General features: G+C 36.0%; 1 protein-coding gene across 3 annotated transcripts in view; it reads left to right on the plus strand.

The window, feature by feature from the left end:
• CADM2 (cell adhesion molecule 2) overlaps positions 1–25556 on the plus strand; it is a 667772-nt gene that overhangs the window by 64208 nt on the left and 578008 nt on the right. The window lies entirely within an intron of this gene.

A 25556-nucleotide genomic window follows, 5' to 3' on the forward strand; every position in this document is an offset into this window, starting at 1 on the left:
CACTGGGTCAGTCTAAAGGACCACATATCATTCTATTGCCTCCAGCAGTGAACAGAGTAGTGCAAGTGTTTATAACCATACCCCTAACATCTGTGTCCCTTAATTTCAGGAACTTCTGGAGCTGGATTTACTTTCTTCTATGGAACCATAGAATTATTTAGGTTGGAAAACACAGAATCACAGAATTGTAGGGATTGGAAGGGACCTCAAGAGATCATTGGGTCCAACCCCCTGCAGGTTGCCCAGGTAGGCGTCCAGACAGGCCTTGAACATCTCCAGAGAAGGAGTCTCCACAACCTCCCTTGGCAGCCTGTTCCAGTGCTCCATCACCCTTACCGTGAAGAAGTTCTGTTGGTGCGGAACTTCCTGTGCTCCATTTTGTGGTCATTGGCCCTTGTCCTGTCAAAACACCCTTAAGATCATCAAGTCCCACCAATTATACATATATAATTATATGTATAATTAGTTACCTTCATTGCGTTCTTAATTTGTCTAGTCTCCAACACAGATTTTAGCTTTCACTTACCCTTTGGCAAAGAATATGTCAAATATATCACCTGTTGCAAGACAAACCGCTTCCTTTTGTTTTAGACCTACTGCTTGCTAGTCCAGTTTGGTAGTTAGTTCATAAATTAGCACGTACCATGATACTTAACTACAATCTCTGTGCCAGTGATGACTGTGTAGACTTGGAGTCTCATGGCTTTTAAGTGTCTAAATATGCTGGTTTTATTATCGCTGTTGTTCTTGAGGTGATCAAAACCTAACACAGTATTCAAGATGCAGATGAACTGTGAATAACTATGAAATAATTTATACTGTGGTGTAATGATCACCACTGTTTAGTTCTGTTGTTTTCCTAATCACCGACATTGACTGGTTTGAGGAGGAAAAAAAAAAAAAAGCATTATCTAGCATTGCTCCTGAATGGTGATGCTCAATTTAGTCTCCAGAAATGTAAAAAAGAAGTCTGGATTTTTGACATGTGCATCACGTTACTTGTACTAAATTTCATATACCATTAACGTCTCACTAAGATCATCTGCAGTTATTCATATTTGCTCATTACTCTTCCTGTTCAAAATAACTTAATATCATCAGTGAAAGTAAGTTAATTTGTTCAACTCTTCCCATGGGGAGAAGGTCATTTGTTTGTATTTAGGTTTAATGCTGTTTATAAATATGTTCATCTTTCAGTTGAACTGAAAAATAAACTGGAATTAGAATTGTTGGGATAATGAACTACAAACTGTTTTCAGGATGGGTCTCTGGCGTTGGTATGAGATTAAATATTTCTGCTTTCACCCTTGAAAATTCCTTATCTCTTTCTGGTGCAGTCAGTCCTATTCAGAATCTGAGTTTCTCTCGGTTATTTAAACTAAATGAGCTTCTGTTGGCTGCTTGTTAGCACTTCTTAACTTTCTCCTGTACCGTTCTTCAGGCACTTGAGCATCTCTCCATTAACATAAGAAAACTGTTCCACAGTACTACTGTCAGCTGCAGATGAGTACTATATCCTTTGCCTGTGACTCCTGGAAAATCAGCCTTGACTTGTTTCAGGTCATTACATCTTCATTCAGCTTCTGTGAAATTACGCTGAGACCTCTGCCTGACATGTTGTTCCTTTCTCATTCCTCGGGCCTGATCTCTCCCCTTTTTTTATGTGAATTTAGCAGGCATCATGGTAGGAAACTGGTCTGTATTTTAGCCACTGCCAGCACAGAAGTTTCTCATACAGAAAGGAGCATCTGCTTTTAAATGCAGTGCAAGTCTTCTGCAATCATGCTCATTTGTAAAGATACTGTAGGCTGGGGACTGAGGTTCTGGTTTTCCCTCTGCTGTGCCATTGGGTTTACGGATAAAGTTTGGAAAAAAAAAAAAGGAAAAATTTCTCATTGGTTTTCTGTTTTTGTTTGATTGCATAAGACATTATGAATTGTGAAAGGTAAACATGGGGGAAGGTTGGTGTTTTGTTTTCCTGCATTCTCTTGTATATGGGGCTGGCTTTTTACTTGATGTGAATGTTTAACCAGTATTAGGATTTAATTCAGCTGTACTTGAACTGTATGATCAACAACACTTCGACTGAAGCAGGGATCTATAACATACGCTTAATATTTAAGATCAAGTTAGGTGGTAGTAGCATAGCTTAGCACAGTGAGTTGGCTGGATATAGGTGAAGAATGAAGCTGTGATTGCCAGCTGGAGTGGGAAATAAGGAACACAATACAAAAGAAGGCAAGCTATTAGGAACTGAACTAAGAAGGATTAATTGGGAGTTACAAACTTTATTGGGAGAGGCAGGTGCAAAAGAGGTTTTGAAGACCGCTTGAAGAATCTGGAAAGAAATCCAAAATTCCTGAATATTAGACTTCATTTGGTGTTGGCAAGTAGCCATGAAATCCACTAACAGAAAATGTGTGTTCCATTTCTCTCTGTTGCTGATTCACACAGCTGTTGTAGGTTATAATCTTGTATCAGTTAGGAATGCCAGAATCCATGGTACTTCTTCAATTTTATTTTGGCCCCCATTCTCCCTTTGAGTATGTATTATAATTGTCTTTAATTACATGTTCACACACTTTTACTGCGTTCTTATTCAATTTAATGCATAGGATGGATCGTATTTAGAGAATGAATGACTTGTACAGTTAATGAAGCTGCTTTCTCTAGGGTTTCTGCTGTAACTTCCTACAGAATTGAAAGTCTTGTAGAGAATGAAACATGTAAATGAAAGAGAAGAAAAATGATGATTTTCCAGTGTAAGCCATCTTAGAGAACAGACGATCGCTGTTCTTATGGCTTCTTCTAAAAGTGACTTCAATATCTAGTTACTTGCATGGTAGGTGTTTCAGAATAGGTTATCAGACCAACAAAAAGGAAGGATGACTTAAGTTAGCTTGCTGGGAATATGAAGGAAATGTGAATGTCAAACTCACAGCTACAGACAGTACTGTGTTGTGCCAGGGATCACAATCTTAACTATGCAACACTGAAGAATCAATGTCCTTTTTATTAAAATGGAAGGCTTAAGGGCTTTCAGAACTGGAATTATATTGCTACTCTTTCCCCCCCAATTAATTAGCAGGAAATCCAGCTCTTCTCTATTTCCCAGGATAATACCGAACCCCACGTTGTTTTTGGCTGGTCTGTCTCAATCTTTGAGCACCTTTTCAGTATAAATCCCTTGGAACAAAATGGAAAAGAAATCTTCAATCATCATCTGATTAATGCCCTATTTACTGGGTAACTTACATAACAATAGAGGCTTTCTTGTGGATGTGAAATAAGCATCTCTACTAAAGAAGGGCCTTGAAAGCAACATATGTGGTAGAATGACTAGTTCTGTTCCCATTAGCAGGCTGAGGTATGAACTGCTCAGCGTTTGCATGATACAACCAGTTCCAGTTCTGCATTGAAAGTAGATGCCTAAAACTCCTTTAGCATTTTGTAGTAGTTCAGTAGCTCTGCTGTGGCAAAATGTACCTCTTGGCTCTGCCTCTAAGTCAAAACACTAAATACTTGGAACCATGGTAGCATAACATGGATCCAATTGGGCCACCGCTTTCCAGCTATAGGGCAACCTGTCACAGAGTAGCACACACGCTAAGTGGAGACAAAAGGCCCATCCTCATAATGCACATCTGATTCTGGCTGAATTGAATCTAGATGTGACTTGATTGATAGCCCAGTGTGAGAATGAAAAATAAGAGTGGACAGTAAGTCTCACATTTTGTGAAGTGGTATTGTGTTTAAACCACTCAGTGTGATTGATTTTTTTTTAACTTTTTAATTTTTTTAATCGCTGTGTAGAAAAGTGTCATGTCACAGACATGGATGTCTTAGTTCCTCAGAGCTGACCTCCACCAAAGCATTTTATTGAGCAAACTGTTGTTTTTTTATCACCAAACATGGCTAGAAATGCAAGCACACTTGCTCCCAAACACAACAGCAAACATGCTGAGAATTTACAATTAAAAAAAAAGTTTATTATGGACAAAGAAAATAGTAATTTCCCTGGGGTCTGTGGAGGAGGCACAGTGGGAGGCGTGTCAGTTACAGAAAGTTACAGAAATCTCAATGGGCCACTGAAAAAACTATCCTTCCTTATTAGCTGTGATGCTCTATTTTCCACATATTTTTTAAAAAATAATAGTAGCAAATAACAACGTATGCCCTTACTTTTTTTTATTTTTATTTTTTAGTAAAAGTAAATTAGTATCTTTAGAGTGCGGAGATAGATAATACATTGGTGTAGAAGGCAGAAAAACAGAAGTCCTCAATTCAGGGAGGTTTAGGTTTTCTTCAAAAAATGTAGGTTTTCTTCGGTAAATAATGCATAATAACAGATATTTAAGGATGAGGAGAATTCAGAGTTAGTATTGAATCTCTTTTGTGGTATGAACCTGAAATATGTTCAAGCATAATTAATTTTTGATGTCATAAGTAATTAATGTGAGTGTAAGCTTTCCTGAGATTTTTTTTTTTTTTAATTGGAGCTTAAGTCAAATATTGAGTATGGATGAAATGGCTTGATAAAATGCCATTATTGTAAAAGGAAGACTAGCAGAATGTACATCCTTTTTATGGTACTGTATTTTTTTCCTTTTTTGAAACAATTGAAGAGTGAAAGCAGCTAAAATTCTCCCCACCTGTTATTGGAGAAAGGAACTGGGGATTTTTTCCTTGCAAGTTTTCATTTAAATTATTTGCCTTATATAAAATTGTCAGCTCTTTTTTGAGAAAGAGCTAGAAGATTCTCTCAGAATTGTCAGTCTCGTTTTCTTGATCATTCTGCTTCTGCTTTCAGTTTCTTCTCCTTAGTACACTCTTATATTTCTAGTAACTCAGCTTCTGAAAATCTGTTTTCTGGAAGGGTTTTGTGACCAGATAGACAAGAGTGGATAAATTTCAACAGGAATAAAAAGCCATGGGAATTTCAAACTGTTTACAATAACTTTAATTGCTAAATTTTTAAGGATTTTAGATTTTTTAGCATGATCTTTAGCTAAGTTGTTAACTAGTTCCAGTTCAGTTTTCTTCCCAAAAAAGAGCACCTATAACCCGGTATTTTGGAATATGAAAATCAAAGATAACTTCTCATCATTTTTTTCCAATTACTTTAATGATCTTTTGTCTTTTTCAAGTTGACTTATGAGTAACTTGAATTATTTCTAAGTGCTAACTAGTACTATTGTGCACTGGTAAAGGAATTGTAATGAAGTTAGTGTTAACCTGATTTTCATGAAGTGAGTAAAGAGAGGGATTGTAGTCTTTTGCTAAATGGAATCGATTCTGGGGAAGGAGCTGTAGTTTTGCTTAGGATTTCCCTTTCTCCTTTTTATTTTTTTTCCCCAGATAAATGTTTACATGTTTTGTCTGATGTATACACAGAAAATATGTCTGCTGACAGACTGTCTTTACTGAAAAATTTGGATTTCCTATCTTTTATTTTTATTTTTATTTTTTTTAGCACAATTAGTCCAGCTAAGCTCAGATGACTAGAATCTCTGGGCAAAATAATATCATAGATGTTCAGATCATGCATGGTAAGATGATTGTCTACACAGGGCATCAGCAGTCTTTGTGCCTGCACAAATGCTTCCAATTGGAATTTTCAAACATCTGCATCCTCATTAAAGCCAAAATCTCTAATACAGTCTCTGGGGAGAAAGAAAGGGATGTGTGTCACTTTTCTCAGGCATGCATTTGTTTTCATACTTCTGCAGAGCTTTCCTAGAGAAGTAATGCTTTGTATTTTATAGCTTTTGAAGGACTCTTTATTTAAATGTATACCAGTTTTTATACCCCCGAGTCCTTTATGGGGAGAGAGCAAGTTTATTATTCAGTCTTCATGCTATAGTTGAAATTATGCTCTACCTCTCCGCCCCCCCACCCCACCCCCCACCCCGTGTCCCCACCCTGAAGGGTCGAAATCTATTTAGTCATTTCTGTACAGAAATCATCTTGTTCCTTAATCTCTTGTTATTTTGAAAGTGCTTAGCTGCTGAAAGAACAAAACCATCATTGAAGGTACATCTTTAGTTGTTACAGCATCAGAGTATGAGTAGGGAAAAAAAAAAACAACAAAAAACCAACCAACCAACCAACCAAAAACAAATTTAAGGCTTATCAAGAAGCTTTTAGCTCCACCTGAACTCAACCATTATAAAAACAGGTGCTATTCCTTTTTTTTTTTTTTTTTTTTTTTTTTGTGTGTGTGTGTGGACATTCCATTACAGATATTACTGTGTATTTTACCTTATCCACTGTGAACCAAATCCTAGTACAACAAGAATAGTTCATTAGGTTTCGACTTGATCACAATAACAGATTGCAGCTATCCATGGAATCCAATAAAACTAATTTTTGACCTGAAACTGAGTTACAACCTTTATGATGTACCATCTATAAAAGACTGAGCTTGCCAGTCAGTTTGCCTTCCTTTGACAAGTGTTTCTGAGACCATTGTTGAAAGCCCTGTACAGGAGAAAACATCTAATAAGCTACCAAGTCCAGAATTATTGGTATTCCATTCTTTTTTTCCCCAAAGAAAAAGACTGCTATACTTAATTGTGTGATATACTTAATTGTATGATATTGGTTTGATTTGTGTTCTCTTAAGGGCAATTAGAACACAAAAATTGAAACTGAAGTGCTTTGTGATTCTGAAAAAAAGATAAATATTTTGGCAATGCACTGCTTTTCCTTTTTGAATAGGAAGTAAACAGAAGGGAGGTCAAGGCAGCAAAGGTTTTGTTGCATCTTGCAGTTTAAAAGATTGTGGTTACTAGGGTTTTTTTAAGTGGTAAGATTGAATTTAAGGGAAGAATTTCTAAAACACTTGATCTCTGCACCACAGTCATTGTCGTATTGCTTTCAATTTCATAGTTTGCGTTAGGACAAACAAAAAATCAAAACAAATCAATTCCAATTTCAAGGTTTGGAAGACTTTGAGCTGTTAGAAACTTGCATAAATGTTGCAGCCTAACTGAACAGAAATAATTTTAAATTGTTTACATGCAAATTTGAACCCAGTGAATTTCCTGTATTAATGTTTTCATGCATCATCATAAGTCATGATATATTCCTGTCTAAAAGTATGTATTTGAGAGGAAAATAAATGTTCAGCAAAGCCTCATATTCATGAAGTGGGTGTAGAACTAGTCAAGGTATATCTTTTCTCAGCCACCTTTTCCTTACAAAACATCAATGTAAAGATGGCTTCTGGAAGACTTATGTAGAAGACAAAATCTATACAACGTTAGGACTAAACTTTGAGGTGCAGGCTGGTAATTTTCAGTAATCACTCTGTTTTTAAAAATCAAACTAATGTTTCCTTCTATTAACATTCTTTGTTTTGTTAGATTTTGTCATGACCTTTATGTTCTAAAATCATTTTAATGTTCAAAATTATTTCAGTGAATCTGCAATTGAGCAAGTCAAATTTATCTCTTGTCCTGCAAACCAATTATAGTAAATTACAGTCATTCAGAACCTAAAGACTGTAATAAGTGACAGAATTATGAGCGAACTAATGGGTCATTTATTATCAGATAACTTTGCTTTCATTGAAAATGAGTACATACTCAGCTATTTTTGCTTTCTAGCTTAGGAGTGGCTGTTAAACCAAAAAACTTGAAAGATGGCCTGCTGTATTACCTTACTACAATTCTACCTCATACCATGTTAACAAAGATCTATTAGATTGGAATAGTATTTTACTAGTAACAGAGCTGACCAAACTAGTTTTATCTCAATGGAATACTTGCTGGCATTTCATAGTTTTCTGTCAGGTGGGCATAGTCTATATAATATTAATTTAGGGGAAAAAAATCATGCAGTATTGCTTTTACCAAAAAGAGTATTTATGTCAAAGATTCACTATTTTATTTGTGTGTCTCCCTATCAGAAAGTAAAACACGATGTGGTTTAGTAATTTGTTTGTAGGGTGAATGTGTGGAGAGTAAAACGTGAACAATAAAGCAGGAATTATAGAGACATTAGAAGTATGGCTATTCTAAAGTATTACAAATCTATCATTGTGTATGCAGATGAAGTACGTTGAAAATACATATTCGAAACAGATGTGAATGACTCTGCTTTTTAGACAGCAATGGTAGTAATCACATGCAAATCTAGATATGAGTTATCTGGCATTGATACAGTTACTACAGAAAATTACAAAATGCAAACAGAATTTAGGTTCTTAGTATACCAACATTTTTAACCATGTTATTTTTTGTTTATGGATTAATTTTTCACATGAATATTGTTCTGTTACTTGCTCTAAAATTCAGAAGTCTTTCTCATCCTTAAAACTTATTAGCCTTCAGCTACGTGTCAGAAACCTGATACTTTTTTTTTTGACAATTTCCACCCACCATCAAAATAGATCAGATATGCAACAAGAACAGACTATTTTGGGTACTAGCTTTGCATTTTGTCATGAGACTGAGAAGGCTATCCGTTCATCTGCTGTCTACAGTTAGGGATATATTTGAGAAATTGTGTAATAAGGTAACGGAGTGATGCTTGCATTTTCTGCTTGTAATGTTTCCTGTGTCCTATACTGTATTTTTCATGTGATCGGTCAGCTTAATCTATAAAATCATAGGGAGTTGGAAGTGGCTCTTTAGTAAAGGACAGTTCGGAAAGGTCCGAAAAGATAAACCGTTATGATTAGTATCAATAACAGTAAGCAGTATCAAAGCTTCAAATCACAAAGGAAATAGGTTGTTAAAGTCTGTTAGTTCTGATGAACTTAATCCAAAGGGAATTAGGGCAGGATGGTAGAATTTGGAGCTATTATTATTATTATTATTATTATTATTATTATTATTATTTTAGTTTATTAGACACCAGAAAACTAAATGGGAGGGGGACAGGGGGACACTGATGGCTCTGGGTGGGCAGGACGTGAAAGTGTAAGCCACCGACATACCTTTTACTGTCTCTCTTTCCGAGTTCACTTTTTACCACAATAGCAAGTGTTTAACAACTGCTTAGAGTACCTAAAGGATGAGATTCAAAAATACCCTTTTCAAAATAAAAGATTTCTTTATGGTCCTCACAATACCATAATTGGGGGAAGGGGTATAGTTAACTTTCTACAAATTATCTTCATTATCTTATTCTTTTCATTTCAGAATTTTCTCCTCTGTTTTTCAGAACCATTCTTTTCTTTACTGGTAGTTTTTCTCCTATTTTTTTCACATTTTTTTTTCCTGTTGTTAGCTTGTTTATAAGAATTATCTTTGTCTTGGCAATGTTTCTTAAGCTGGTGATGTTGAACAGCCTTTGACAATAATGATTGCAAACAGTCTTCCTAAATTACATTATTTTCCTTAAAATATTCATATTCCCAAAATGCTCAAAAAAACCTCCAACCCCAGAAGTCTAAAACAATAGCCAAATATATTGACTGAAGTATCCAGGTACTTCTATGATCATCTGTGGCAGTTTCTGTAAGAACAAAATATATTTAAGAACACTCCGTGCCTTTTTTTGTGTGTGTATTATGACTCCTTTAAGGCTTGTCTGAGTCTGAGGGTCACACACTATTAAGCAGTTTTTTTACTTGCTGTTTGTATGAACTTTTTGGAGGTTTGAAACGCAATGCCATGAAGTCAGACGCTGAGTAATACCGGATCCTCTAAGAGATCTATCTAGTTGCAGATATGTTCAACCTTGATGTCACTTTCTTTTCATCTGCATCATGATGTCTGGAACTATCACAGCTCTCGAGCTGCCCTTTCTTGACATAACTCAGTTAGACTCTGAATTGGGGTAAATGTCATTTTCAGGTGTATGGTGCTTCTCATAATTATCATTTTTGCTTAATGGCTTTAGTGTACCTAATGTTGTCAAAACATTCCCCGTTCTTTCTAGAAAAATGGAGACTGACTTATGCTATCTGTTACTGCAATTCTTCAACTGGTACAATTTTCATTTTCCTCCCAGAATTTTTGCAAGATTGCATGGGTATTTTCTTCTTACAAACTTAAATATCACATTCTAGCTTAACATTTTGGGTGCCAGTTAAAACAAAATGGAAGGGCACGAATGAGTTCAGTGGAAGAGACGTTCTTTGGTCTCAAGCGGTAGGGCATTTGTGTGACTGTAATAGGTGTAAATGTGACTATATGTTTTGAAGCACTCTTGATTTGTGATGAGTGCTTTTTTTTTTCCTCGCCTTATTTTTGTGTGACAAGCAAAACAGCCCACAGTAGTGTTATATTGATACAAAGCCTGTAAATCAGTCTGTGTTTGTTACCACTTTGGTATTTATTAGTGCCATTAGTGATTGATGCTATTTTTGAGAAAACAAATCAGGAAAATTAGAAATAAGAGGTTAGCTGCTACTAATGCTAATAATTAAGTATCTTTCATTAAGACATCAAAAACAATTTTAGAGATCACTTTTTAGAATAAAATATTCCTTATGAAGAAAAAAAAAATCAAAAGGACTGATAGCTTCAAATATAGAAAACTCATTCTCTGAATAAATATGAAACATCAGAATCATCTATGGTTAAATTCTTGCTGATGAATGGATACTTGCAATGCTTGCTGATTAAATTTTACACTCAAATTCTTTTGACCGTGACATTTAAATAACCCTTTTGGCAACTGTTTTTGTTACAACAGTTTTTGTTACTGTAGTCATCATCTAGTCATTTCAAGAGCAGAAACTTAAGGCAAAATTCTCTTTTTTTCTCCTTTAACCACAATTAACAGCTTTCTTTAATGGTGCTCTTCAGTTGCTGTGTTTTCCTGTGTTTTGATTTTTTTTTTTGTTTGTGAAAAGATGATTGTTTTTCAAACAACATTTCTCGTAGGTCTCCGGGTACAGCTGTTTGGCCTTTGTTTTAATTTAAAACTTTGTGATTTAAATGGAATTTAAAATATCTCCACATATTTGATATTTTTTTCTCTTAACCCTACTGTTTTCTTTTCCATCCAACAGTAATCTCAAGAATATCAATGTTTCCAGCCATTATCATTCCTGTAGATGCAGTTTAAGGAATGTTATTCATTAGCTAGCTGATGGTAGAGACAGTAGATTTTTGTTTTCATTTTTGATTTCTGTACCCATCGTGTTCTTTTCTATGTACTGATTCTGCTGTTGATGATTCAATATTCCAGTATCTTTAATACAAAGAAGCTTTGCAAGACCCAGAGAAGATAGACCTCGACTTGTGTCATGATGGTCTCCCAGTCCTCTACCTGGCTTTTTAGAATAAAGACAAGACCTTTTTGAGTGTTACAGAGCATACTTTTGCATGAGTGCTTCTCTAGCATTAGCATGGATTGATCCTTCTAAAGGCAGTAATAAATGCAGTCGATTTAGGCAGCTGCTGAGCGAATACTTCTCTAGTTCTCCATAGTCCTAGAAGAATCTCAATGTAGTAGACAAACAGCGATGACTCAGCTCTCCAATGAAGGGAGTAAGACTGTGCAACAGCACATAATTCTTGGCTGCTGTGCAATAGGATTTTCATTTTAAGTAACTAGAGCTGAATGAAAACATTCTGGAACTCTGGTTGTGTAGATGTGGATTAAAGCTGCCTTTGAATAAAACAGCATCCTCACTGTATGGAATCTGTCTGCATGTTCATTTGTCCAAGCTATGAGAGTATACAAGTAGTGATCTGAAGGGAAATCATTTATGTTTTGTTTTTGCAATACACAACATTAGGCTTTTGTGTTTCAGGTTAGAAAGAGTGAGTTTTCTTCAACTGTGGTCTTGACAGCCTCCTAAAGATTTTTTGTATGGAAATCCAATTGTTTTCCTATACCTGAATTCTATTACTTAAGACCTTTTCTTTAGAACCCTGACTGTAAAGCAACACATAAAATGAAGGACAAGTCTTCTACTAGAATGGCTCAACCCTTGTGTTACTTGAGAAAATATGTATACGACCCTGTCTTTCTTAGTCTTTCTCATTTGAAGGTAAGTGGCGTATGAGTCTTATGCCCTTCCTTCCCAGCCAGAAGTTTACATCTACGCTAACAGTAAGCTTTCCATGTGCCCATACTGCATCATGTCAAGTTCTCAACTGGTTTATTTATATAAACCAAAACTTAATGACAAGGCATAGTGCTTTGAAACTTACTTGAAATTTTTTGCAATACTATGAAAATCGCTTTGACACTTAAGAGCTTGAAGAAAAAAACAATCTATTAATATTGTGTCAGGAGTAGTGAAATGTAGAAGATCTCTGGCATTTCTGTTTGGGTTGGGTTTTTTTTTTTTGTTTTTAATACTCTGTTACACATCTGAATCACTGCAAACTTGAAAGCATGACTTGTATGAGATTTGTTTTTTCTTCATTCTGCTAACAACTATCATGTAATATTTCTTGTGTGCTTTTCTGCAGCTATACTTAAATTATTATCAAATTCCTGCAGTACTCTGTTGGAAAGTTTAATGTGTTTCTCTCTTAAAACTGAGTATTTCTAGAAATTACTTGAATTACAGAATTGCAGGGGTTGGAAGGGACCTTGAGATCATCAGGTCCAAACCCCCTGCTGAAGCAGGTTCCAACCCACTGCACGTTGCCCAGGTAGGCGTCCAGACGGGCCTTGAATATCTCCAGAGAAGGAGACTCCACAACCTCCCTGGGCAGCCTGTTCCAGTGCTCCATCACCCTCACCATGAAGAAGTTCTTTCGCATGTTGGTGCGGAACTTCCTGTGCTCCATTTTGTGGGCATTGCCCCTTGTCCTATCCCCACAAACCACTGAAAAGAGATTTACCCAATCCCACTGTCTCCCACACTTAAGATATTTGTAAACATAAGTAAGATCCCCTCTCAGTCTTTTCTCAAGGCTGAACAGATGCAGGTCTCTCAGCCTTTCCTCATAGGGAAGATGCTCCAGGCCCCGTATCATGTTTGTTGGCCTCCGCTGGACTCTTTCCAGGAGATCCCTGTCTTTTTTGTACTGATAAGTGGTCACTTTCTGTTTAGAACTTAGAATGTGGACCATTAACATCCTCTTGAAACTGATCTGACATAAGCTTTTTTCAGCCATAGTATCATTATTTGAAAAACTTAATGGTTCCATGTCTAATGCTCAGGTAATTCAGTTTATTTTACAATGAAGGGTGTTTTTTTTTTTTTTTCTGTTTTGATTTCCATTCTTGAACTGTTCATTTAATTCACTGAATAAAATACCTTAAAGCAGGGTTTCTAGTTATTGCTATTTATTGTTTGTTATATTTGGAAATTAATTTCAGTTTTCCTGTAAGAATGGAACTACATATGAACCTCAAATGCATAATGAGTTGTCTTGAGTATTGTTGGCCAATTGTTTATGTTCAAACTCAAGAAACTAAAGCACCTTAAAAAATTGTCAAGTTCTCAAATGTTAAAGCAAGCCATAAGAGAGGTGAAGCTTTTTTCTTTTTCAGCCTTCACATACTAGAAGACAAGTAATCTAATACTGAAGATAGACTTAAAAAGATAGTCAAAATGGAGAAGAATTCTGTTGCTGCAGGGAAAAAGAAAATTTAACAGAATATTATAGAGGTGGTGTCAAATGTGAAGAAATAATTATGTTTGTAATGGAAAGAAAAGGCTCCTGCCAATTTGTAATCTTAGATTTTGCATTTTAAGATTGACAGCTTTTCTTATTGAATGGAAAGGTTGATAAAGATCTCGAGTGGTTGAAAAATAGTTGAAGAATATGAAAAAGTAAGAAATACTAATTCTCCACCAATCCTTTTATTAAAATTATTAAGAAATGTCTGGGTTGCTCTGAGAGAAAAATAAGGTTTAAAAAAAAAGTGAACTGTGTAACAGGCCTTTTGAGGGCTTTTGAAGTAGAACCATGGATTTCTGTGGTTGCCAAAATTACGTGTTTTGGAAGGGAGTAAAGAAATAGAATGGGAAATTCAGATATTAAAGGATAGGTTTTGAAGTAATATTACGATTTCTTTTCTTGAGTGAAATGTAAGAAATGATATCAGGGTAAATGAAGTACTACCAAGTATGAATTGGTTTCTACAAAGAAGAATGTGTCTCTGTTGTAGAAAAGATGAAATGTTTTGAGTTTTTCTTTTCCAGTGAGCAAAGTGAGCCAATGCAGGTTAAGAAAAATATTGACTCATCTTTGAAGTTGAAATCAATAATTTTCAACGTTGTCCTTTTGTGTTAGATAAAGCTTACTGCACTGTAACTTTTTTTTACAGGTAAGCAGCAGTAGCCATGTGGTAGTGACTATTCCAGAGAAAACAACCACATGGTGGCATTAAAAAGTAGAAGTCTCGTATGTTGAGTGCCAGTATCCTTAAGCCTTCAAAATATGTTGGTGAAACAAAGCCGAAAAAAGTGGGAAGGAAGTCATTCCATTGATTTATTGGGATGTTGAAAGGCTTTAGTTCTGATTCTAATGACTTGCCATTATATAGTAGACTTGGTATACATGAATTCCTTAGAAGTGGATAATTAAATACAAAACTGAATTTTTCTGTCTTACGACTATCATATACTAACTATATAACAGGCCATCAAATACACCCTTTTGTTTTCATAAGGTTTTTGTAAGATTATTTAACCTTAGCTTTTGTAACTTGCGCATGTTATCTACCAATACATATGAAGAGGCTTGCTTGTTTCTTAACAAAAAAAAAACAACGAATGTTTTCTTGTTTATACTTGTTTAGGCACTAATAGATGTTTCATCAAACATTACTACATTTGATAAGGGGGTAGAATTCTCAAATACATGCGTAAAGGGAGGAATAGGGAGTGTTCCTGCTGAAGGGAATGGATTCAGCATGATTTGACACATTGGTATAAGTAGAGACAACCTAGACAGAGCAAATCTCAAATTGTACATCTAAGATGCCAGAGAAAATAGAAAAAGGTAAGCAATTACATGAATGTCATAATTGTGATAGAGGAAAAGTCTTCATTTGAATTTTGGACTTTATTAACAGGGAATTAACACAGGAACTAAACAGTAATATAATTGTATTTATGAACTATATATATGTTATATATACTAATATAAAACAAGATGACTGGTAGGTTGAGCCCTTTGTAAAACTTCAGACTCTAGTTTCAAGCTCTAGTTTCAAACACAGAGCTTTAAGTAGGAGTGCCAATTCATGTGGCATACACATTTTTTCCAACAGAAAATAACTGTAAGAGGAAAAGGGATTGACTGAAGGTTATACCATTTTGGGGAAAAAGGTAATGGAAGTAACTAGCTTCTGCTGTAGAACAAATGTAGAGCCATGGTTTTTAAAAGTGGGTAAGTTTAAAATAATTAAATTCTTATTTAAAAGCCTTTTTTTTTTTTTTAATTGAGTATGGTTTCACATACATATATTGAGGAAAAATAAGGTCGTTCTACATTTTTCATTCTTGTAAAATCAGGTTCCTCTGAAAGATAAGTGCGTGGCTACTCTTGTGTGTGACACAATAGCTAAAATGCATTTTCCAAGTTAAATGCAGTTGGTTATGAGGCTATGTCAATGGGGCCCAAGCACTGTGCTGTCAAATAAGAGTAGACCAGTTTCAAATACAACCTTGCATGATGCCAGGGAAGTGAAGCTAAATAAAAATTGCTTCAGTTTTCTAGAAGCACAAGAAAATATTTATACACGTGGTACAAATGTTACACATACTTTGGTTTTGTGTTTTAGTTAATTTCCTTGCTAAGTTCATCATGAATCCGTTACAAGCAGGGGAATGGTGGTGGTGTATAAAGAATCCTATATGTGTTTGAATCTTTTGCTACTTTATTATTATTTATTGTTATTATTAATTTGTAGTTTATATACCCTTCATCTGTGGACATAATTAGCTAGATAGACATTAAGGTAACCATCTTCTCTATGTGGAAAGAAACTAAGGTATTCCAAGCTTGAAGTATGAGTGTGGCAGTTTTAATTAGAAGTCAATTAACACTGTTATTGTCTAACTAATAGCTTGAGAATGGCAATGTCATGAGCCATCAATTATGGATTACTGTTAAAAACAGAAGGGGCTGCACAGAACATGCTGAAATGCCTCAAAAAGCCTCAGGCTTGGTTATTTTCCTTTGTTACCTCATCCACAGTATATTTATCAGATCGTAATATGTCATTGTAATTGATTGAAAAAGACACACATAATGTTCTTAATGAATTGTTTTTTGCTCAAAACTGCTTATGGAGTATTAATATAACTTATGGTCACTTTTTCTTCAAGCTGTCTTTTTTTCTGGAATCTAAAAATCCTTAATTGCAGGTTTTCTGGTAACAAAAAACATGTAAAAATGCTTTACAAATCACTGCTAGCAAATAACAGTAAAGATGTTTTCTGTGTTTTTAGTTTAAATTAGCACACAAATCTCAGAGTGTTATAGGCAAAACAAATTTCAGGGCAGAAGTATAGATTTTAAATGCATATGATCAAAATTGCCATTACGTACTATGCACATTAAGTCCCATTACAAACTACAACTTTATTTTGGTAATGTCTTCTGTTTGACTGTGTGCTGCTGTTTTGCTTTTTAGAGGGGATGCTGTTCAGCAAATCACTTCTAATAGCATGTGACTATATTTTCTTAGACTTGCAGCCTTGTTTCATTTATCTCTGTATGATGAGTAAATGAATATTACGTTTAAGATATTTTGAGGATGAAAATAGTGTTTCAGCCAAAGTTGTCTATTTTTAACAATCCTATGTTATTCTGAAGTTATTGACAACAGTGTAGCCTATCGGTTGATATTTCACATTTTGAAATTAGTTTTACTTTTTGTATGAGACAATAAAAGTATGATTTGGGGCCTCTATAATCAAAGCAAAATAAGGAAGAGGCATGTTGTTGAGCAGTGATGCTGGTAAGGCTTGGTTTCCTAACATTTCTCTGAAGTGCAGTATACCTGTATTGGAAGTTCTCTGTCATTGTGCTTTCCCTTGTAGGTACCATTGATTATGATGAATTCTTCCCTCTATAAAAAAAAAAATGTTTTAGGTTTATTAAGTTTTAAGCTTATTAAAGAAGAGCATTAAACTGATTTAGTTTGGTCAGACCTGCTACCAGTCACAAGCACTGATTCACCCAAACTCTGTACAATACTTAATTCTGAGATTAATTGAGCTCTAGATTATGCCAAAATGCTGACCATTTTAGTAAGATTATCTTCTGATTGCCATGATAAAAGCAGCTGCTGTTAGTCAACCACAAAATAGTTTTAGAAAACCAAGTTATACATGAAAATATATCTGAAATTGTAGTGGAATTTATGGGTGAATAGGTGAAATAAGAGGGTCCATGAAAGAAGAACATTTTTAACTTTGTTGGCGTGTGTGTGTGTGGGGGGGTAATATTCACCTTTCTCGACACATCTGAATCAGTTGTAGTACCTAAACCAGTTTTGTAAGTTATGCAGTCTGTATATACTTATGGGTTGACTTTTACATCATACTGCTAGCATACCAGGATGTAAAAGATTTTTTCTCTCTGTCCCATCTAAGTATTTTTCTGATGCTCCTACAAATACTTGTCCTCATGATGAGAGCTTTAATCTGCCTGATTGCTATTAGCAGTAGTGCCCACATACACCTTGGTGATTTCATCTCCTGAGGTACACTACTTGACTGGATTTGACTGAATGCTGAGTCTTGCTCCTCCTCCTTTGTAACCCCTTTCATGAGTAACCAATGCCTGTAAAACTGACCACATTTTTTGTAAATTCTGTTTTGAAAGTTGTTGATATGAGGAATTCAAACCAAAGACTTGATTATTGTGTTGGGCAGGTGTATCAGTGAAAAGTTGATTATTTTGTTAATTTCTAGTTGACTTATAGCGATAATTTCATACAAAATGATGTTTTGAAGTGCATATTGAAAAGAGGTGTTGTCTTCTTCCTCAAGAATGGAACTAGGCATGGATGGAAAGGAGAGTTAATGTTTTAATAATTTTCGTACTTGAAATATAATTATATATAAGAATTTGTAGAAAAGTAGGGATGACTATGCTCTTTTTGTACACTGAAGCTGTTTAATTCTAAGAACTGCAACATCATTCTGTGAACGTGGGAAATATAGTGTTTGCTATTCTTTCACCTAAATGGCTTCTTGAAAAAAAAACCTCCCCTAGCCAAGCAGCTTTTTACTTCTGCAGAGGGTAGCAGAAGATTCAAGGACTCGCAGCAAAGTACACAAGTGGTGAAAAAGAATCACTGCTGTAGTTGGCTACATTAAACAGTTTTAGTGAAAGATATTTCTATGAAAAGCTGATGCCTCCCCCTGTGAACATTGGTTACCTGGATGAATGCCCGTTCTTTGTGCTAAAGGCTGCAAAAACTGCAAATACATTTAATTATCCATTGACAGCATCTAATGAGTGTGTTAATATGATTAGTTAGAATTTGGAGTTTTCAGTGAGATATTAATGTTTTTTGGCAGGGTCTTTGGAACATGGTGACTTGCATGCTGTAGCTGCATTTCTTCTGTTTGGTTTCTTGTGTTTGATTTCCTTGAGAGGCCTCTGGCATACACAAATTCAGTACTATGTCATTTTTTCAGATTCCCTTTTCACATGTGTTTTTTTCCTAGTTAGAAATGTGCTGTGACCTTTGTTGGACTCCTGCATGTGCTGTTGCTGACACTGTTTGGATTTCTCCTAGACTGATCTTGAATCTCAAGGATTTTGCATAGGTAGCAATTCTCCCTGAAGTTTTAGGTGAAGTTTATATTATTAGCCAACAAAGCGTGTTCATCTGCAAAGTCGTGATGCTTTTGCAAAGTCAGCTGCCTTGGTTTTTTTTTTCTTCTGACCTATCTCTTGATCATGCTTTAAAAGAGAAGGTTAGAACATATAAATGCTGGGTATTGCTGCCTTTGTCAAACTGCCATTCTGGGTTTATTTTTCAAACTAGGTAGCTGAGTTTTGCACCAACTTGCTTTTTTAAATTAATGTAGATGGATCAAGACTGTTGCCTGTAGACTACAAAACATTTACATTGAGCCTAAGTCCAGTGCAGAAGCTGTATGAGGCAGGTCAGTGTAACATTGGATTATATTTATTGCTACTGAAAGATGAGTGTTTGATTACCTTCAGCATGGTCATTTATGTGATTTCCAGATCAGCATTGCCTTGTATGTCTGGATGGGCTTGCATGATAACCAGATGCAGAATGCACCTGCAAATATGCTCTTGAGAGAGTTCTTAGGTACTTTTGGGAATGCTGCTTCTATATTTTATATGGTGCACGTGTTACAAGGTATTCCTCATGGAGGCTTTGAGCTCAGGTGTTTTATGTCCTTTATTTTAAATGCCCAGTGTATGTTGTGGTTTAGCTGCCCCGGACAGCAGCTCAGCACGACATGGCTGCTCGCTCACTCTCTCTGGTGGGATGGGGGAAGAATCGGAAAGGTAAAAGTGGGAGAACTCATGAGCTGAGATAGAAAACATTCACAAGGTGAAGCAAAAGCCATGTGCACACCAAGGCAGAAGAAGGAACTCCTTTGCTGCTTCCCTCCAGCAGGCAGGTGTCAGCCACTTCCTGAAAAGCAGGGCTCAGCATGTGGCATGGTTCCTGGGGAAGACAAATGCCATCGCTCCAAACATCCCTCCTTCCTCCTTCTTTACCCCATATTTATTGTTCATCACGACATCCCTTTGGGTAGCCCGGGCCAGCTGTCCTGGCTGTGTCCCCTCCCATCTCCTGGTGCACCCCTAGCCTCCTCGCTGGCAGGGCAGCACCAGGAGCTGGAACGGCCTTGGCTCTGCGTGAGCACTGCTCTGTCCCAACTGGAACATGGGCGAGTTATCACTGCTGTTTTCATCAAAAACCCAAAACACACCATTGTGCAAGCCTCTGAAGAAAATTCACTCTGTCCCAGCCAAAACCATGACACTCTTCTGTAGCTTCTGTATTGTTCTGAACTTCAAGTTTTTACATGAAAGAGTTAAAATATCATAGGTAAACTTGCTTGAAAATAATGCTGCTTTAGTCTGATACATGGTCTCTCTCCTTAAGTTATTGTTTTTAGCTCCAAAACAACTCTTATCTTCTTAACCTCTTACCTTACAGATATATGTATCTCTTAGAGTCTTATTTCTTATACCTGTTAGTCTCTCCCTCTCCCCCTTCTTTTTATTTTATCACTTTAAATGGATGAGATCTGTAAATGAATAAACTTTCCTCCTGTGCTCCTACGCAGGAACACTTGCTTTCTGCCTTCCAGTAACAAAAGGCAAAGCAAGCCCCAACCACATAGGCCATGTACACACACAGGCTCTTGTGGTTCTTGCAGAAGATGTTTCAGCAGGCAGCTCTTCTGAAAGAAATGTCTTTAAAAGTGAAAGTGAGATTAAGTGCTTGGGGAGAAAAAAATCTGAAACACTGAGCTCAGTGCGGCTTATGATGAGATTTGCCCTAGAGCAGTGGGAGCAAGAAAACCAACAGAAGAAATAAATTTATATCAGCTTTTTGTCTTAGAGAAATATCTTAAAAGCTGGTGTGCCAAAAATGCCCAGTAAAACAATCTGCAGCCTTGCTATTTCCTTCATATGGTAAGGCTTGTTTTCTAAAGCTCTGTTAAATTGCAGTGTGTCTCCTCTGTAGTGTTAAATGAATCGCATGTATGCGGCTTCCTTGGTTATTGACCTCCCACAAATGTTTGCTGTATTCTACAGAGCAGTATCTTCTGTGGAAAAACAGAAAGAAAAGACGTTATTTTAGGTGATGCTGTACAGATCTCAGGCTGTTGTTGTTTATTTATGGATGAATAATTCTTACTAGACAAAGAACTTAAGATATTTCTAAGAACTTTAGGAGCAATGATTATCTGTCAAACCTTTATTAATAAGCCTTTATTTTCATGGATTTTAAAAATTAGTTATTACAATTAGAAGCCATAATCATCTTAGTTTTGTTAAGTGGCATTAATTTTGAATATATTAACTTTATGCCTTAGGTGAAACGACTTTTAATCTTAGTCTGAGCAAATTTAAACAATTTTGGGGTTCTATGACCATCTTTTTCATAAAGAGTTTTTGCAGTCCTATGCCTCTCTATGCAGTAACTTAACTATCACTTCTCTACACTGCATTATAGAGAAGAATAAACTAGACAGTGTAGAAAAAAAAGATAATCTTTATAGTTAAGGAATTTGTACAATCAAGCTGACTGTGTCAATTGATTTCTATCTAAGTATGTGCTCTGGGTTTCAATACTACCAGAAACATTTCAGGTGTCCAAATTCTTAGTCAGATTTTCATTGTCCTTCATATATAAAACTAGAATTCCTGGTAAGATAAAAGCTCTGATATTTATTCAGATTACTCATGTTCCACATCTTATACCTAAGGTAATAGTTATCAAAAGGGTTCTGTTTGGAGCAAAGCTACAAAAATCCTTTTTTTTTTTTTTTGTGGTGGTGGTAGTTGTTTTTTTTGTTTGTTTGTTTGTTTGTTTTTTGAGGGTGCACTTTGAATTTTGTTCTTCTTGTTTCTGTAATGAGCTGTAGTACATGAGGAGGAAATTAGTGCTGATTTCCTGGCAGCTAGTCCTTCCAAGACATGTAAATGGAATGAACTTCAAGAGTGCATACTTCAACATGCCTGGCTACCTGGTACTGTTCTTTAATGTATGCAGCACTCTCGTGTGCCATTTGCTAGAAGAGATGTAGAGAAAACAGTAAATACGAATAGTATTCACTGTTGAGCATATTCCAAGTTTGTTAAAACACAATATTTATCTGAGAAGCATCATATTCTGTTATGCATTCTTTGAAAACTAAACGAAAGGCTGATGCGATGCTCTATTGCTCATGGAAGCATGCAGTTGTCAAAGAAATTCTTAAAAGTACCTTTGTGTTGGTCTGCTGTAAAATGTAGGGAGTGCCTCAAGGTTGGAGGGGGGAAAAAGGGCGGGTGTGAGAACAAAGCAGGGGTTGTGGAGGGGATTTTCATTCAGTTAAAATATATGCAGTGGTAAAGCAGAAGAATAGAATTTATGGTGATCTAATTATGTCTGACAGGGTAGCTGGCGGGGAGGGGCACCGAACTGCAGGAAAGAACAGCTGTAAGTGGAAATTAAGGCTAGTGAATGGAGATTCTTTGTCTCAAGCTTAGAAAATTTTGTGAAAGTTGAACTTCATAATCCTGTGAGAATTTCTAATAAAAATGTATTGGAAGACGATGAGCAACTTCGGTTGGTAACAGTTACCTGCAATCTCTACATGAATAAATTGATGTATATTGCTTCATTTAGAGAGTGATTAGTATTGTAAAATGCTAACAAATATGAAAATACATATGCATATTCCTAACTCAGTTCAGTGGCTGACACCCGATGCTCAGCCTTAATACCAAATTGGTCATTTATACTATAAAATTTTCTATGTAAATGAGATTTGGAGGTTTTTACTCCATAAGTTGTTGTACCAGCACATCGAAAACAATAAACCAAACCTATTTTGTTTCCTATAGTTATTCCATAAACTAAATATGTACAAGCCTATTGACTTTTCTTATTCTCTTTTTTTTTTTTTTAAGTAGAAACTCTGAGGATACTTTTTTTTTTGTTTGTTTGTTTGTTTGTTTTTCTGCAGTTACTTTGAACCACTTCAGCTACTGCAAAGGGTACATAAATGTTGAGTGTGGAAATTAGTTTCAGGGAGTAGGAAGAGAACTCAACTGTTTGGGGTAGAAAATCTGAAATGAAGTTTGAAGAAAGCAAATTTTCTTTTTCAGAACCAGAAGATCCAGCACTTCATAATACTTCAATTAAAGTCTAAAAAAGCCTACATTTTAATAGCTTTTTTTGTTGTCTAAAATACATGAAACTATTACAGTTGTATTTTCCACTATTGTGTATACAGTTAGCTCCAAATTGTCTCTTGTAGCCACTGTCACACAGACTAGAAGTGGCAATGAACAGAGAAATAATGACACAACTGCTCTTCCTATCCTGATGAGAAGGGGGCCATGCAATTTTTAAGTCATTTGCTAGCAGTTACTGTCCTTCCTGCCCTCTACCCCTTCGATACTAAGAAGTGAACAAATACCCTTGACATTTGTTAGCTTTTAGGAATTTATTTTATTCTCTACCAGAATTTTGTCCCTTTGAATAACTAAGTAATTTAGTGAACTGTTTGACAGGAGTATTATAGGTATTGACTAAAATTAGGAATTACTGGAAGATGTTGCTGTGTTAAAATTAACATACCCTGGCGTATTGCTTTTAGTTATATCAGTTTTATCAGTTTATGACAATTTCTTGCTTGAAAAGGACTTAGTCTTTTAGTATTCAGATCTTGAAAGCTTATAAAAGACCCCAGAAGCAGCATAGCAAATGTGTGAATAAATATGTGAAGAGGTTTGAATATATGCAAACATGGTAATGCATTTTTAATTTGTTTAATTCAGTTCTGTTATTTCTTGTTTCTGGGAAGGGATTGTGAACATTAATTAGTTTATTTGCATGACAGTCATATTAGCAAAGTGTTCCTTTATTTTTGTAGGGTTAGATACTCAAGTAAAAACAGTTGACGGAAAACTAACACTGCAGCAGATCGTCAGCAGAGCTGGTGCCAAGGCATGGTTTTGTGATTTTTCTATTGGACTGTGTTGCTGTAACTTGCCTGTTGTGTGCATTTTTTTTATAATGGCAATGGAAGCTGACTTAGGTATGGTAGGAGGATAGGCTGGATCTCATGCTTGAAAGATTTTCCTTTCTTACAATATAAAGTTGAATAGAGAGGCTAATTCTAATGGGTGAGAAAACATAAACAGCATAGTTCCCTCTTTGGAACAAATTTTATGGAACATGTATACCAAATTGATGAAACAAGATTAATAAGCTCTGGGTATAGGTTTATTTAAAAAAAAAAAAAAAAAAAAGTTGACTGTCCTAGTCCCTACACTGATGGAAGGAAAGAGCATCTTTCTATTCAATCCTTTTTTTTCCATCCCATGATCAGAGTTCTAGGAGTAAACCAGGTTGCATCTTCCATTGTTGAAGGTTTATCAAATTAATTTAACATAAAAAATGAAATGTCTGTAAACATGGACAGATTGCAGTGTAATTTACCAGAGTAGCTATGCAGTCTTTCATTGAGCCAGTGTGAAGTGCTTGATTCTTAAAAGCAAATTTAAGAAGACTGCCTCAAGCTCCAGTCACAACATGTAGGTCCATTCTGATACAGAACACACATTTTCAAAACCACCTCTTGTACCTTCCTGCTTTAGGTAGGTTTGTAGTGACAGTGTTTGATGTCCAAAATCTACAAACTCTGGTTCCAGGTAAATTTCCTTAAATTTTTATCTTCATTCCTTTCTTTCTGGCTTGAAAGCAATGCTGTCAAATAAATGACAACTCCCCCAATGCTGTATTAAGTAGCATAAGTACATGCACAAGAAATACTGTATTGTGGCTGTTTTTCTTATATATTTCTTTTGTTGCTGCGGTTATTTCAGTCCAGAAAATTCAAGATTAGTCAAGCAGTACTGTGCTTTCATATCAGGTCTGTTTTAATTTTGAATGTGATGTTCATCTTTCAACATTCTCCTTTAATAATGACATGTTTAATTTTTCTTCAAGCGTGATGAGAGTCTCATGTTTTTTATAAACAGTAGTCAGAGCATTCGTCCTTATTATTTGTATTTTCCAGGTGGGGAATTTGAGACAAGGGGGAAGAGAAGCAATTTAGCCAAAGTGTCAAACTAAGTAACTACCAGCAACAATCTCCTATTTTAGCCACTGCATGCCCCCTTTTTTTTAAGGCAATTAAATTGTTGTTTATTCTTAATTTAATTATCATTAAAGGTGAGCTAAGGAAACTAGGGGGAAAAGAAGAAACAACCCTTTTGTATAGACAATGGAAGAAAAATGTGTATGTACCTGCTGTTTGGCAGTGGCCTTGAAGGAAAGGATGAAAAGAGATGATATATGCTGAGACAGGTAGATCAGATAGCAGGTAGTATTGTTAATCTCTTGTTTAAGTGGATAAAAAAATCTCGCTTGTGAAGGTGGAAAAAAGGTGGACCAGCTTTCCCTCCTGCATTTTTCTCCCTAGTCAGTAGTAGGCTTGCTTTTCAGATCTCAGACCTTGAAGGTGCAGTAACATGTAGAGCCACAGTGTTCAAGTACAACCCTGGAGAGGGTCGGGGTGCCCAGAGAGGGGAGTCAAGTGAGACTGGAGACATGGGGGAGCCTCTCCAGTGTGGTACCAGCTCGCTGCCAGTGCTCCAAGTTCCTGGACCAGTGCGGGCACCGATGTGCGCTCTCTGTAAGAAGCGAGAGATGCAGTTTGGAGATCACACACGTGATTAGTAGGAAAATCTCTTTAGCTTCAGTGAGCTCATATCTGAGTGTCAGATGTTAAACTAATAAACTTGTGTGTCCTCAGAAGGAAGAAAGGGACAGTGAAATAACGTCTCTAGGTGGCTGCATGTAGGAGTAAGACTGTGATCAGACGTACAAGGATGAGGGATGGACTTTGCTCCTGCTTGGGAATCAGAATTTTGCACAGGACGTCTGAGCCTGCGTGCTGTCAGCTGAAGATGTGTCCTCACTCCCTTCTGGCCTCCAGGGGCTCTGGT

Source organism: Cygnus olor, chromosome 1 (genome assembly GCF_009769625.2).
Source record: "Cygnus olor isolate bCygOlo1 chromosome 1, bCygOlo1.pri.v2, whole genome shotgun sequence".
NCBI classification, from domain to species: domain Eukaryota; kingdom Metazoa; phylum Chordata; class Aves; order Anseriformes; family Anatidae; genus Cygnus; species Cygnus olor.